Source organism: Poecilia reticulata, chromosome 7 (assembly GCF_904066995.2).
Source record: "Poecilia reticulata chromosome 7, P_reticulata-male-v2, whole genome shotgun sequence".
Lineage (NCBI taxonomy): Eukaryota > Metazoa > Chordata > Actinopteri > Cyprinodontiformes > Poeciliidae > Poecilia > Poecilia reticulata.
The window spans coordinates 18,291,404-18,308,683 of NC_088836.1; the positions used below are offsets into that span (position 1 = coordinate 18,291,404).

General features: G+C 38.8%; 1 pseudogene; it reads right to left on the reverse strand.

Moving 5' to 3' along the window:
- Positions 1 to 9,926: 9,926 nt before the first annotated feature.
- On the reverse strand, positions 9,927 to 10,978 carry LOC103467930 (sodium/myo-inositol cotransporter-like; annotated as a pseudogene).
- Between the last annotated feature and the right edge of the window lie 6,302 nt (positions 10,979 to 17,280).

Below are 17,280 nucleotides of genomic sequence, written 5' to 3' on the forward strand. Positions count from 1 at the left end.
TCGGGTGCATCTTGTTACTTTTAAAAAGATCTCCACCTGCTGGTCACATGTTCATGACGCCAAACTGTTGTGGAAATTTTCTTTTAACAAAGAGTGATGCAAAACCGTTTGAAGAACCAGACAAAGAATATATTCTTAATCAGTATTTATTCAAAGGCTCAACAGCGTTCGAACGTTCACTGAACACAGTCAGGACAAAGAGCCCTGAGCAGAACACAGCTTACAGTTTTATAGGTAGAGGTTCATTCCGATTGCATAGTTTGATAATCTACTTGGTTGCAGGACAGACAGCAGACTGGACAACAGGCACATGTGTCGTCTTCACTAGGAGCCAGGAGAGATAAAGGAACAATTCAATGACTTCATTGTAATGCTAAGGCCAGAGAACCTGCTTCAGAAGTCTCTTTCGTGAGCTAATGTGTAACCCGGGGTGAAAAAACTGCCCTTAGTCCCGCCTTGCTGCCCCATTGGTTAAGAGTGACAGTCAGTCACACAGTGCATGCAGCCAATTGACACACCTGATGTAATTATTTAGGCTTGCTCCAGCTTTCCCCAGTCAGGTGTGAGGGGGAGAGCTGGAGACAAAGGAGCTACAGATCTGAAAAGATCCAGTGAGTTTGGAGCCCTGAAGCTGCCATTCTCTCTACTGTTAATGGAATTGGCCAGGTGATCCCTTTGTAGGGTTAAAGGATGGCGAGCTTCTGAAAACTGGCTGGAGCCAGGAGAACCTGAGAATCACTCCATACTGGTCTGGTAGGAGGCTGGTCTGTATCATTTCCCCCTCCATCTCACCATTCGGACACACAATCCACTATTCATCTCTTCATCTGAAACGACTTGCGCTAGGACATTGTCATCTCAAATATCTGGACAATTCAACCATGGACTTTTTGAATGTGTGTAGGTCAGACACTGTGCTGACCAGTGGGGAAATTTAAACCAGTTGTGCACAACTTAATGAAAGATCTACTGCAGTACTGTGTATATTTAATTTGGGGTTCTATGTATGTTTGTCTTGTGCTGTTCACTTTAATTTTCTTTTAAAAATACATGGTATTGAAAGCAGTTCTTTTGCATTGGTTTTATTGATTACTGACAACAGCTCCAGTAGACGAATTCTAGTCTTCTGATTTCTTCCATCCAGTCCTTTTGCACTTTAAATAGTGCTACAAATGCATCACACAAGGATCTCAATACTGCTATACAATGATTCAGCTAATAATCATAGTAACCTTAAATTTTCCCACAGGAAATGGTTGGACCAGTCCTCCAGCACCAAGAGGAGTCTGATGGCCAAGTATGGTTCTGCCACAATCTCCACATAGTCCTTAATTGTATTAACTCATTCCAATGTACAAGGTCCATGTTGTAGTTTTATTTTTTTCCTTTTTTGCATTCTTCACCGTAGTTACTTTTGGTCAGGTCCTTCTCTCATGATATACGGTGAAGGTGGTAAGGCAGATACAGCGGACCCAGGTTTTAGGGAATGAAATGATGAAAACAAACAATAATCCAGGCAGCATAGAAAGAGCAGAAGGCTAAGGATCAAAACGGCTAAGCCTTCTGCTAAGCCTCAGTTACTTTTTTGTTACAAAACTAACGACAGACTTGACGGCAGACTAGACGCAACAAGACAAGGACCCAACAAGAAACACAGGTGGGTTTAAATACACAGGAAGACAATCAGGACAAACAAGGGAAAGCTGGGGACAATCAGAGGGTAGATAGGACAACAAGGAGACTCAACAGAACACAGAATCCTAAATAAACACACAAAAAACCCAAATCACTACAAAGCCCATCTTATCCCCTAATCTTATATTCATCAGCAAAGGTTTAAAGATCCGCCTCTGTCCTCTTCTGTCAGTCAAACCTCTCATTTGACTGACAGACCGACCCAACAGGTCAGGTCTGCACGTTTACAGTTAATATTTACCCCACTGTTGCAACTCAGTGACATTCTTGATATATTCAGCGACATTTCAGACCCAAAAAATTTATATTAGCTAAAATCAAAATCGGCAGGTCAAGCTTCTTAAAATCGGTAATGAGGGATCGGCCAGAAAACTGCAATCGATGCAGTTCTACACACATATTCATGACATCCTTTGATTAAATAAATTTCTCTTAAGCATAGCTCCAACAGCTAAAATTTGTATTTATACCAGGCGAGTCTTTCTCCCCTGAGAATGTGGACTGGTACCGGTACTGGACTGATTCTGAGCCTTCAAATGATTTTAACAGACGTTTCACATAACTTAGAAGTTGATGTAAAAATAATGTTTGTTTTAGCCACAAAAGTATTATGCTCAGCAGCACACAACATATACTACAGCATAGAGAAGCTCATCGATGTAGCAGCTGTTGCTAGCTAGACAATGTCAAACATTGAGAAGTTTTAATTATTATCAAACGTTATCAAACACGGTGTTTTGAAGCCAAAATACCTCAGAAATATACAGAGCCAACCATGAAAATCAACTCATTTAAAGTTTAAACTCAGTTTCACACAAAGACATAAATGCTTGGCTGTTGAACTGGACCGTTCCAGGTTGCTATCAAGCTAGCAGCTTTCCAAATCTTTTACATTACATTAGATCACCAAGGCACATTAAAACAAACTTTTATCTTGGCTTTTTTCTTTTTTCTACTCTTCCTCTTTCTTTTCTCCCTTCCTGAAGGATAAGTCCTTTTCTGAGACATTGTTTTGCTTACTTAACTTCTGACCGGAGCTTTGGACGTTTAGACGCGCTTTGCTCATTGCACCGCAGCTCATGATACAGGCGAAGCGTGCGGTACCTACCGCGGCCACCAGGGGCCCCAAGAGCAATTTATTTATTTATTTTTATGCATTAAATAATGAGTTCTACAGACATTATCAAATATATATTATTATAAAAACAAATAACTTAATATTGAAATTGTGTGTGTTTGATATTATAATGACATAGACATTATAAAAAAAAATAAAAAATCAGCTCTACTGAGGGGGCCCCTTAGTGGCCCTGGGGCCCTAAGCGGCCGTTTAGTTTGCTTATGCCTCGGGTCGACTCTGTGTGTATTAAAAAAATTGACTTTGACTGAAAACAGGACACAGTAACTCTCAGTGACATGTCACACTTTCCATACATGTTTCTCTCTTTGTCTGTACCTTTCCAACATCATTCTCTGCCTGTATTTCTTTCTTACGTTCGTTCTGTTTCCCATTCAGGATGTTAACCAGACCTGGGTCAAATGACAACACGAAACAAAAACCTGTTGCTACAACAATTACTAAAATAAGCAGCTGTTACCAAAGAATAACATCTGCAAAGGGAGCTTATTGTACTGCACACCATGATGGGTTTGTTATGAAGGCCCTTTGCTGCACGTTAAGACCATAAGATGTAAGTAAAACAAAGTAGCATGACAAAATGCAATTCATTCATTTATCTTGTACTGTTTTTTTATGTGTGTTATTCCTTCAACATTGCTAATTTTACTGTTTTGTTTTTTTACAATGTTTACAATTAGAACATATATACATTATACTTAAATATGAGTATACTTTGGTTCCGTTTTCTCTTTTAGTGTAACAAACTGAACCACTCATTCTAACTTATACAACCCTTTTTATTCAGCCACGTTTAGTTTCTCCTGCTGTTGTTTGACATGCTTTACTAGCTAAACAACTAAGAGTAATTTTTCACTCCTAATTAGAAACCGATTACTATCTTGACTTTATCTAAACACGTGGAACAAATTTCTGTCCTGCTTGAATGGATGTCCACCTTTGAAAGGAACTAGGCGTTCATCCAGTAGCGTTCTCCAGGAATGACAAATGCTCCGGTCTCAATTTTCTAACATATTAAGGTGATAGAAGATTGTTTTATAAGCAATTAACAAATCACATAACTAAACTAATAAAATAATAGCTGATTAAACTTTGATTTGACATGGGTTCAAACCTAGTTCTGTGTATTTTGGACAGAGTAAACAGACCCAGCAGTGATTGGGTATCTGTCAAGCTGTCCTTTTCCAAACGCTTTAAACAACAATATTTCTTTTAAATTTGTCACTCTTTGGATAAAGCTTAAATTGACTCCATATGGGTACACCCCAAACTGGGATTTGATGTCATCACTTAGGTACATGAAACAGCTACATTCTTCATGGACTGACATGAGTTTGTTCTACCCCACAGATGGGCAGAATAAATCAAACACCCAAAATGTACTGATGGGACTTGTGTGAAGGGTAAGTCTAGACAAGCCCTATTGTGCAGTTTTCTACACAGTATAATTTGTGTTTAATTTTCTATAAAAAAAAAAGAAAAAGTAAAAAAATGTATTTCATATTTTGATTTCTCAAACATTGGATTTATTTTTAAATGTCCATCTGCTTCCTTAGATGAGCTCAGAACCCAAAAACAAGTATTATTTGTAAATCTTGTTTGCATACATCTGTTCCAGTTATCCTAGTGGAAACTTTGAACTTGGAAAATTTCATTTGTTGATGAAACCATTTAAAAGTTTATTGGGGCAGTGTTATTTATTTTCCAGGCACATAGTGCAATTTTAAAGCACAACTAAGAAACTATGTTACCTCCAGTTGTTATGCAAATGCTATATACATCATATGATTTAAGGGAAATTTGACTTTGTATTTTAACCCCTTGAAATTGCACCTTTGTCTATTTAAAAACTCCTGCTCTTCCTGAAACTCCTTTAGGAACTTATCACATCACTTCTCTATTAATCCTTTAATAATTGTTTTGCCAGTGTTGCACTGAGAAGTATTTCATATAATGAACTCAGCAGATGCGTAATTTCTCCAAATGTTTGCTAATTGGTTCTGGCTAGTCTGAAGGAGCTGTGTGCATGTGTGTGCGTGTGTGTGTGGAGGGGCGGGGGGAACTACCTGAGCTTGTAGTTCCCAAGCTCAGCAAATTGGGAACTACAGCTCTGAGGAAGACTGCTCTGAAGAAGACTGTGCCTTGAAAGTGGCGCTCGGTCCACTCAGGCTTTGTGCACAGCTGAATGGTTACCATGGGAGATTAAAGGATTTCTCAATGTATGAAAGAATCAAGACAATATTCCAGATATGTTTGTGAGAGAATGACATAACATTTTGTAAAGTTAAAAAAAGTAGGGTTTTTTTATAGGTTGCCCCAAGTGGCCAAAAAAAGTAGCATAATTTATAAGAAAATATATAATGTTCCAGGTCCAAGCATTCACTTTGAATAGTTACAAACCAAGTATCTGCATAATTCTAAGGTTTTGGAATAAGGTGTGAGGATTTGGTTTTCCGGGCTGCACAGTGGCGCAGTAGGTAGAGCTGTTGCCTTGCAGCAAGAAGGTGCGTGCGTGGGTTTTCTCCGGTTACTCCGGTTTCCTCCCACAGTCCAAAAACATGACTGTCAGGTTAATTGGCCTTTCCAAATTGCCCCTAGGTATGAGTGTGTGTGTGCATGGTTGTGTGTCCTGTGTGTCTCTGTGTTGCCCTGCGACAGACTGGCGACCTGTCCAGGGTGTACCCCGCCTCTTGCCCGAAACGTTGGCTGGAGATGGGCACCAGCACCCCTCCCGACCCCACTGAGGGAAAAAGGGTGCAAGAAAATGGATGGATGGATGGATGGATGGATGGATTTGGTTTTCCTGTGTGTCAATTTAGTTCCTGTGTTGTCTGCCCTGATTGCTCCCAGCTGCATCTTGTGTTTCCTGATTACCTCTTAATCCCACCTGTGTCGGTGTTTCCCCGTCGGATCCTTGTGGTCGCTGCCATTCGTTTGTGTCGCTGATTTAGTTCTGTACCAGTGCAACCAGTGATTGAGCTCCTAGTGTTTGCTCACCTGTGCTGCCTGGACTTTTGTACATGCCTGTTATTTTCATTAAATCATCAAATTCAGTTGCTGCCTCACCTCTGTTTTTGGATCCACATTCAACACCCCAAATCATGACAGTTGGGTCATTTCAGTGATATTTGAGATGTGGTTTGGTCAATTTCAGAGTATGTTTTACATATCTAAAAAATATGTGATTCTGTTGGAGATAAATGTACATGCTACATTATTGCATGACTGGTTACTTGGACTCCATGCTGTTTTAATGGTTTTGCATCACAGCAAGATGGTCTCTTGTTCAAATTTCAGCTGGAAAATTTATGAGTAGAGTTTGCATGTTTTCTGGGTATACTCTTACGTTCTCCTGCAGTTCAAAAACATATATGATACTTTATCTAGTACATCCAAACTGACCAAAAGCCAGAGTGTGCATGACTGTTTGACTTGGATATGCCCTTCTTTGCTCCACAAGGGACTTCCAATTTGTAGTAGGTTTACCTTGCAATTTGCCTGCAGATTCAGGTAGGCCGTCCGAATAGAAGTACTATAACCTTAGGGAACTTGCAGAAAAACTGGTTTCAAAGAAAGAGTTTTAAAAAATACTGAAGACTATTAATGTCCAAAGATATTTAAAAGCACAACAAATTTGATTATGGAAATAAAATTGGCCATTAAATGCAAGATGAAATTTACTTGAACAAATTGTGTAACACTGTAAGCGGTTCCAACTTCGCTGTGCGGACCCAGGATATTTGAAATCACTTTCGACTCCATCATGGAATGATTATGGAACAGTCCCAAACTTTGAAAGAAATGTTGCAGCTCTGAACAGAAAGAAGAGTGAAGCCACAACATCTTTTCCCAGTTAGGAAGGCTTAGGGTGCAGCTATCTCGCTTCATTGACCTGTGTTGATTACAGAAGTATCTGGCACGGAGGCTGGGTGTGTCTTGCCAAGCTCCAACCACCCAGGAACAGCGGAGCAGACACGCATACATCCACGCATATGCACATGCTCGAGCAACAATAGCTCTTTGAAGCTGCAGCTTCAGACTGTTCTTGTGACTTTTGGGAAGACATACCTAAAACGGCAATGGGTCAAAGTGAGTCTGGACTTCTCATCATTTCCAGTCATTCAGGACTAATTAGTAACTTCATTCCATTGTGGTGATTTATTTTGTTTTTCTTTCTCCATGTGATTCAAAAAAGTCACATTCATCGCCAAATGCTTTGTAAGGACATTACTGACTTATCACTTAGCTCATTTTAATATTTATTTTTCATTCGTCAATATTATATTGATTTTGGCACCACATTATTAGTCTTTTATTGTGTAGCCTGGAAATGTCTTGTAGACGTTTCAGGTAATGTATGCAGGAATTATGTTATTGTGGTTATAAGAAGTGCCAAAGTTTTTTCAAATGTGATAAAAAGGAGGTTTAGGCAACATGAGCAAAGACTGTTAGAGTTCCCTCTCACTACTTCAACACTCCAAACTCCTCCAAACTAGCAGCAGCAGCAATTAGGAAATACCTGGTGGAACTTCTGAGGTCATCATCGGAACTACTTATCAGTGAAATGCTGCAAAGAATGTTACAAAGTAAATTGGAATATGGAGAAATATTATTGTGATGACGTGCTGAGGATCAGAAAAAGCAATATCTTCTTAAAGAGACAGAGGCCCGATTTCAAGATATAGTGTTCTTTTACGCTTTTGATATATACAGCATTTTTACTAAAACTGAAGGTAACATAGTTACTGTGTGATGAAATAGCACCTTGTGCCTGGAAAATTCATAATACTTCACCTTTTAAAACTGTGTGGGCATCCTGAAAAACTAAGCAAAACCACAAATCCTCATAAAGGCAAATAACTTTTTAAAGAGTTGTGTAATATGAGCAGCTCTTTTTAATCTTTATGTGGAGGAAAAATTGCCGCAACTTACATATAGGAAATATGTGCAAAAAGGAGCAAAACTGCAGAAAAGTTACACGATTTTACCAGCCTCAAACTTGCAAAAGCCATTGTTATGAATTTCCTTTTAAAACACTGCAAAGTATATTATGCTTACTACCCCAAGAACAACACAGAGATAGTCTAAACTGACAGTAAAAAAGTAATATAAACATCCCAACTTCTCGGCAGAGAAAAAAAATAAAAGTTTTATTTAACTTCATTTATTTAACTTCTATTTTAAATAGCATCTGCATGTAACCAACGAGTTCATCAAAATGTCCATTGATCTGAATCATTAGTACTGTCCAGACCTCTACCAGTGAACTCAGTGTTTTGATAAAGGCTCAAAGATTCTTGGAAACACTAGTGGTAGTGTGTGCGTGCGTGTGTGTGTGTGTGTGTTGCTTGTATTTATTTGTGCTAGTGTAAAATATTTCCTTCTAAGCCCATGGTAATTCCAGAGCAAGCTTGTAAATTTATCTGTATTTCATGTCATGCTTTTTTTTTTTTTTCCCCCCAAGGATTAATTTGCTAGTTCAGTCTGATTTATTCGGGTGTACCTGAGAATAGCTCAGATTATATGCCTAAAAGCTCATAAAAGTCTTGGATCAAACAATAGTTTTATGTTTGTGCAAGTGATTAAAGTCAGTTCAAGTCTCAAAGGTTTGATCTTGTTGAATGCTTGTCATGTGACTCATGGCAATTTTACCTTTACTATGCTTTTGTTACTGGCAATTAAGCTCTTAAAACGTTAGCACACTTTTACATTTAATTCTACTGCCGCATAATGTACAAGTGACATGCTGTACTAAGTTTTATTACTTTAAGCACTCTTTGTCAAGCGTAAAATATTTACTTCTTTCTTTTTACCCATACTTACCGGCCCTTCCAGTGTTGGAGGTTCAGCCTTGCTTGACCAATTAAACAGATCTGTGTGGCCACAAAATGCAATTAAGAGCTCTTTTAGTGCAGATTTAAAAGCTTCTGAAGCACAGCATACTAAATACTCACTTCTGGGAAGATTCTTCCGGGGGGCCATGAATATCCTCAAAAACATTCACGCATTTACCATTTATTCTCCTCCTTCCCAAAATCAGCACTCCTCTTTGTTCTCTACATCCTTCACTTGTCTCTTTTTTCCGTCACTCTCCTGTCTCGGATCAAATGTCAGATTATAGCTGCCATTCTGGAGTTCTGAGTGGGTTGGGATAATATTGCCCTTTTTAACTATGTTTTAATCTTGCTGCTGAGCTTGTTTTGGGGGTTATTGAAAGTTTCTTTACAAACACTACCGTTATCTGATCCAGAGCCTAAAATTGTTAAGAATTTCTTCGCCTTCTTGATATGTTCTTAGTCTTTTTAGCTTCCTTCTCTAAGTTAACTCCCACAGAGTGGTTGTTCCGATTTGTTCTTGTTCCAATGAAGGAATGGAGACTCTCAATGACAATCACTAAAGCTGATAACCAAAACAAGAAAGCTGCCACATACATGAACTGGACATCTTTGATGAAGGATGGTCACTCATCAGGCTGGTCACAATGCAGTTCTCTGTGAACAAAGCCTAAAATTATTCACCCAGGTCCAAGAATAAACCAACCACTCCAACCCCAAAAAGCACCAGTCATGTTACAGCACTACCACAGAATACCAAGCAGGAATAGTACTGCCATCGGGGGGAAGGAGAACGATCAAGAAATCTCATACCTCTCTGATATGGTATCAGTGCTACTTCTGTTTTAATGATAACCAGCACTCAAGCAGATGGTCTCTATAAAGACAACAAAAATCCTGACATTTATCACTAATTCCTTGGACAAAGCATCCTTACACAGTTAATATGGTGCTTGTGGAGTTGAAGATCAAAGCAGCACCAAGGACCGCCATCATGAAGTCATGGAAACTGATAGACATCACCGACATGATGAGCTCAGGGTATGTCACATTGCTGCAGCCACCCCCAGAACAGCACACCACCATACAGTGTTTTGGACTAATGCATGCCAGCTCGTCAACAAAGGAGACCCTGAAAATCATCCCTAATATGAAAATCGGAAGAATTTTGAGAAAACCCTGATGTTAGAGTCTTTGGCATCAGCGATGTTCTTTGCAGCCACAACTCGCTGTACAATCACCTAATCTGCACACCACTACTAGATTGAGGCAGGGGTCTGACTCAGCAAGACATCAGGCCAAGGGTGGTCAGGATATTTTGGACCTTGCAGGACTTTCAGTGTCTTGTTGAGCATCTGAGATACTGCTTGCAGGATACAGAAAATGTCAGATTTGGTGAAGACGGAAAAAAAGGAACTGATGTTTAGATTGACCTCCATGTCTTTGAATCTTGTCCTGCCAAGGCCTTCAATTTGGATAAAGATGATCATTATAAGATAGATGACTTCAGAGATTATCATGAAGGCTTGGACTGCGACTGAGTAGATGACAGCAACCAGATCTCCAGTGACTTTCGGCACAGCTGTCATTGTGATGAGGGGGGATGATGGAAAGATAAAGGTTCCACCCTAAGGATTCCTGAATGAAAAAGGCTCCTGAATAGAGGTTCACAGACAGCTTAGTGTAGATGTAAAGCATGAGAGATAAAGCAGTAAACACACCTTCAGGCACCGTCCTCCCTATTGTTTGGACAGGTACTCTGTCATGGTGTAAACTCCAACACTGAATATACACAGCAACTGAGGCAATGGTAGTGTTGAATTCCCACGCAGATACACTAAAACCAGCAAATCCAATGAAATGCTCACTTCCTCTGCTGCTGACAAGGAGAGATGCTTCCAAAGCACCCCAGTTCATGGATCAACCATCCATGAAGTAGCCCCTCACTGTGCCTCTGTTGGCTTGTTGCATTGCCAGGAAGCCAATTCCAAGCACTAAGAGAAAGTAAATTAGGACAACAGTGTGGTGATATTGGGGAACCATATGACCCCTTAGCTAGCTTCTTATTGACTCTACGTTTTAGTCTACATTTAAAACATTTGGAAATCAGTAACATTGTGTATAAATGACCTTATTGAGCTTTACATCATGTTATAATGTTGTAAAGCTCATGTCTGAAGAATTCTTGAATCTCTGGTGGCAGCCATTTGGGGATGCCTAAACGCTTCCTCTCATGAAGCATTGCTTATTTTCACAAAGCTCCTCCTCTGAGCCGCTGATCCCCCGCCGATCTTCCACCTCACAGAGCACCCTTCCCACGCACCTTTCTCACATAACTCCTCCAGAGTAGTGGTGGCAGCAACTAACAAGCACCTGATGAAAATCTGAGTATCATACAAGCTACTCCTCAATCCAATGTATCTAAGAATGACTGAAAAGAGCATAATGGCAAGGCATTATTGGGATAACGCACTGAAAGCAAAGTGTCAGAAAGAGTAGGAGCTTCTTCAGGTGCATCTACTCCAAAAGAGTATTAGAGTGTTTGCAACCTTGCTGTTGTGCATTAACTTTTAGGCAGTTATTACAATAGCAACAGGCAAAACTGTGTTTGGATTGTTTGTTAGTGATGTGTGGATGTGAGGTCTAAATTATTATGTTTGTAATGTGGTAATTGAGGTTTTCCTGAAAATACAATATTACTACATATACAGTACCACCGAAATTCAACTCCCATGCATTCCAATCATATACTGTAATCACCTTCAGGGTTCTTGCATGCCTTCACCTGGTTGCTAAACTATTCAGATTAGTCACAACTGGAAACACCCTGGGATCTCTTAAGCGTCATAAGGTGAAAAAAATAGATGTATATTTGTTGGGCTTAACCTTATAACCCTGTCAGAGAAAGCAACCATGCAATAATTAATAGCCCGTAGACTATTGACTATTGACTAGACTGCCATATAGCAGGATTACAGTTTTATATTAATACACTTAATGTCACTTGAGCATCTCCACATAAACATGCACTGATACAGAAACATTAAACCTTTTTCATTTCAACCTAAGGAAACACAGCTTCTCATTTGACAAGTTGTGTTTGGACCTGTGTGAGCCACATGTATAAATGCCTTCCTATTGGTATGTGAGGGGGTATGTGCACGAGTGCGCATGTTGACCCAGTTTAACCCTTTTCAAAGACACTCTGTGGGGTTTTCAAAGAGTAAAGCCAAAACAGCTGCAGCTTTGTTCAGATACCAGGTGTCTTTTTTTTTACTCACCCCTCAAAACTAACTCACATTTTTCACCTCTTCTCACCCAAACATTCTGTCTATTCTGCGGTTGAGTTTTGAAATTTCTCTAAAATACTAACAAACTGACAATTTCCCTTCCTTGGTTAAATCATCAGTGCGTGCTTTTGAACGACAGGTAAATACTTTCTTCAAGAGAATTAGTAGAAACTTGCAAATAGCACTGTGGCCTTGGAAAACAGGTTGGGTTGCTATCTTATTTACCTGGATGAAGCCAAAGATGTAGTCAATAGGAAACAGAATTGCCTCCGTCTCTTAATGTTGACAGGTTTTGCCTCAAGGTCTTGTAACTGAGAAAACCAACCGAAAATGGAGCATTGGTTTAATAGTGTGCTCATTTTGGCAAACGTGCAATGTTGAAACAGGTCTGTTATTTGCCTGACTCATTTCACCAAGTAGCAAAGGTCCCTAGAGCAAAAGAACATCTTGAATCCAGCATCTGAAGCCTCTCCTAGACTAACAGTTAAAAATTTATCACATTTCATCAAATCGCCCATTGTTTTCTGATTGCACAGTAATAATGTGCAACTGACTCAGGCTTGCGTAATTAAAAAAATTGCTGGTCGTAGGCTAATAAAAATCTGACTTTTCCTGTCAAGTAATTATGTTACCTGTCATTACTGCATGACTCACTTCAAGGTATAAGTTCGAGGTTGGACCTTTCAGAGCTTTTGATTTTTGCATATTGCTCTATACCAGTTGATTATCTTGAAACTAGTTTTTAACTAGCATCAAATTCTCTGTAGTCGTATAAAAATCATGTAAATCAGCACATTTGATGCATTATCTGCCACGGCTACCAGGAACAATCGCCTGACAAAGCAGGTAGCCTGTGTAGCATGGTCTATGCCATCATCATCATTCCAGTCAAAAACGGTGAGAAGAAGACAGGCTTACCCCACTCCACCTCCAAGACGAATTTACGGTCTGGAAAATGCTGAGTTCAATCCACAGTTTAAAAAAAATTATGTTTCCAATAAATCCTGATTCAATAAGCCCATCTCAAGACTTTACAGTTAGGTTTCATTGGAAAACATTGCTAGGATGATTGATGTTGGCATGACTGGGAGAAAAAAAAACAGATTGCATCAGCTGATAAGTTGATGCAACCTGTTTGCAAGTTTCTGTGGAATTCTACTAGATCCACGTTGACATGAAGAAACTTTTACTTAACAAAAGAAACAATGGCGCATGTGGCAAATTGAATTACGTCAACTTAGATGTAAACTGGGAACTAAAATGAACATATTTCTCTTATATTTATTTTCAGTGTGCTTGATGTAAGACGGTAAAAACAGAATTAGGTCAACAGTCATTAAATATTTTATTTAAATCCAAAATGTTTTTTTTATTAATTTCTTAATTTGTGCAGGTGTAAACAAGTAGTGCTTGTGCAGCAAAATATTACTTCTGTAACTTCTCATTTTATTTTTATTTACTTTTATTGTCATTATTCTGTGCTAGCAGATGGAGAGGCTGGGTTCAATAAAGATATCCACAAGAAACTGTGATGTGTTTTGATGTTTAATTGTGTAGGATACCAAGTGTTTGTTGGCAACACCGCAAATCAACAGATACCTGCTTGTGCTTGCTTATTGCTCAGCTATGCAGGGTTAATGACAAGTGAAAGCGAAAAAAAAAATAATAATCTTTAACAAATTGACAAGAATGATCTTCAAGAGCTTTGTAACATGTTGAGAATATGCTCTTACATGTGCTGCAGTCGGGTGAGTCACATCACTGTCACAATCAGTGGAGGGCAATGACCGTTGAAACTGTGTATCTCGTATAATCTCTGTAAAACGAGAAATACTCCTTGTGACTTTTGCTTTTCTAGAACCGGCAAAAGTCAAACCACAAAAACGCCGGAAATGCCGTGTGGGAATTAGATTAAGGGTAAGATTGTGAGATTGATAAGGTTTTCTTGTTCTGTCTTTGGCTATGCTTATGGTTTAACCACAGCAAGATTTCGCAATTTTGGTGAGGGTAAGTGTTAAGTGATTTCCTGCTCATAGTTAATGTCTTTGTACATATCTTTTGTTACTTTGCTAAAACCATTACTAGCTCTGGCTCTTTGACATTGTGTGTTCTTGTACAAGATAAGTATTCCATATTGATTTTGTAAGTACAGTCAGTAAAATGTTTTGAGAGGAGGCCTGTAAATCAGCAGATTACCATGCTGGAGTTCCAACATGGGATAATTTGTGTGTAGAACAGCCAGTCATTAAACAAGACACAAGACTTATAAAAATGACTGAAATATAAAGTTCAGAAAAATGCCTAAGAACTTAAAGTGTCAAATTAAAAAGAACAACAAAAAAACAACCTGAACCTGTAACATCTAAAGCAGATATTGCTGAATATTGAAAGAGTATTTGAGAAATTCTACTGTCCCTAATCTCAATACTGACTCTCATCTCTTCACTTTGGCAAAGACCCAGACGTGAAATTAACACAAGATGTTGGTAGATTTAAAATTTCGCAGAGAACTCTGGGAATATGTTTCAGTAGCAGTGGGGCATATCTCAGACACAATGGTGAGAGAGGCTAAAGGTTACTAAACTCACTTTCCCAGTATGTAGAAACACAGTAAGAGACACAGGAACACATAAACACACACAAGGGGCTTGGGTTTAATAAAGTTCTTGATTTCCACTGAGAGAAGATTGGACTTGGAGGACAAGTGTGGGAACAGCTAGAAAGGTATTTAAATTGTGAAATCATGTTGGGGATCACACACCAGGATATACACATTTTTTTTTTTTCTCCGTGCAGTATATGTTTTGCAGTGATTCCAGATCCATCTGTGCATACTGTGCATGATGTGTCTGAAACTAAACCGGGCTGTTTTCTCCTCTGTGTCCGTCCCTAGTGGGACAATAGCTGAATTCTGTATAGCGAGACCGTGGGTGGAAGGAGACAGAAGAGTCAATGAGTGAAGAGGCTTCTGGGGTGCGTCAGCACAAGGCCATGATGAGGGTGTAGGAGGATGAACTATCTAATGGGCAGAGCAACGGCTATTCAGTTACCTCACAGGACAACATGCATGCATGGATGTGACTAACTTTAACAAAAGTGCAGATGATATTAAGAAACTCATTTATTTTCTATGTCACATATGGACACCCAGGCAGACGGCCACAATCGGTGATCTTTGTGAAGGTTTTCACTGTGACTCGGGGGGCTAGATGAAATAATGTTTTGAATATGTCAAAATAATCTCCCTGATGCTCACCTAATTAACAGACTGTCTGTGATTCATGCTAGTTTTTTGCAAGCATTACAAAGCACTGCTGCTGATGTTGTAACATGTCATAACTATTTACTGTCAATGCAAAACGTGTCACGTATATTAATATAATTTATATTTAATCCAAATGTTTGTATGTTCAAACTTTAACTTCATCGACCAACTTCCTTCCATACAGAACATTTAAAGAAATGTCATATTTAAAGACTTAAACACACACATTAAAAGTGTAACACAAAGACACATTTAATAAACAAGAGAGGATTCATAATTCAGGAAGAGTCCTCAATTATTAAATCAACTGTTGGCAAGAGGTGTGTCTGGCTTCAGATGAAAGGGAGTTTGTCCCATCAAGCAATAATGGATAAGCAATAATGGATAATTGGGAACTTAGGAGATCAAATCGTAATTTCCCAACTATCCCGACGGATAATTGGGAGCAAACAAGGTCTTAATGTATGTCTTTCATTATTTGCAGAGTAAGACATTAGGAAAATGTTTGAGAAGTCTGGGAAAATCCAAGACCGGAAACCAGAGTGAGGGAACCATGCAACTGTCAAGGTTAGATCTCAAGAGGTTTGTATTTATTCTGTTTTGCACGAATTGCAGCAGGCTGTCTTAGGTGAAATGTGCTTGCTGTTGACAAGCCTGCATGCAGTCCATACCTGTCTAATTTTTAACAACTTATTGTGCACCAGAAAGGGAAAAATTTGACAAAATCCAGCATTTGTCTCTTTAAAACCATTGCAAAAGTTGTTCTGCACAGATTGCAGAATGTAGAAGGTAAAGCAATATATCTCAACATATTATTTTTTGGATATTATTGGCCTTTTCCATTTTTTATATTAAACATCAACTCATTATTCCAATAATAGTGAGTTTAATAAGCAGTTAATGATTTCAAAATACAATTCAGCCTCTTAAGAACAGAGTTTCACCATCATTTAATATGTTTTTATTCTTGGACAAAATCATTTTTATTAGTTATTGAGGCTGACAGTAAAAAATATATATTTTAACTTGCAAACAAGGGGCTTCACCAGCACCTTTGTGCATCTGTTGTTTCACATGTTATTAGACAAAATGATTTTGCACTGTACCTTGAATAGAGAAAAAAGTTAACATATTTTGGAAACTGCTCATTCAAGACATTTCCTCTGTATTTCAGTGTTGATTTATTGTTCAAAAAATAAACTTTTACCATTTCTGAGAAAAATAGACAAGTAGCAGTTCTATGACATTCACATACGCTAGAATAGATAGCAGGAATTGGGGTTAGTCCTGCAACTACATGAGCAAACGCTGTCCAATTTGAGCTCTAACCAGTTTTTACATTCTGGGAAATGGAGTTCTCTTAAAGACAAACAACAGATACATGATTCTGAAGTTCAGAGAAGTAAGAATACTTAGAATATTGTGAACAACTCGTGTTGCTTGATGTAATAGTTATGCGTGTGTGGACAGTCTCTGTCTTGAAACAACATTTTGTGCCATGGAAAAACTTGTCCAACCACTTGACTGCTATGTCATTCAGAAAATTGTCGACAGACTAAAAGGCGTTGTTGAGTGCGATCATGAAAACAAAGAGTTTTTTTATGTGTTGTCTAGATTGCATGTCTCTTCATCTATGTCAGGGGTGTCCAGAGTCGGCCCTCGAGGTCCGGCATCCTGCATGTTTTAGTTCTCTCCCTGGTTTAGCACACCTGCATCAAATGATGGCTCGTTAGAGGGCCGGAGGAGAACATTGACTTGCTGAGGAGGTTGTTACTACCACTACCTAGGGAGAGAACTAAAACATGCAGGATGCCGGCCCTCAAGGACCGACTTTGGACACCCCTGATCTATGTGGTATTCCTTTATTCATTGTTACAATGATAAATTCCCCATTAACTGCTTGAAATCCTGGCACAAGCACAAAAAATACTGCACCTTAAGATAACTGCCTCTTGCAGACAACTTATTGTCTCTGGATTATAAAAATCTTTGAAGATGTTTTAAAGTACTCTAATAAATGCAGTTGAGGACAAAAATATATTACATTATATCCAAAAA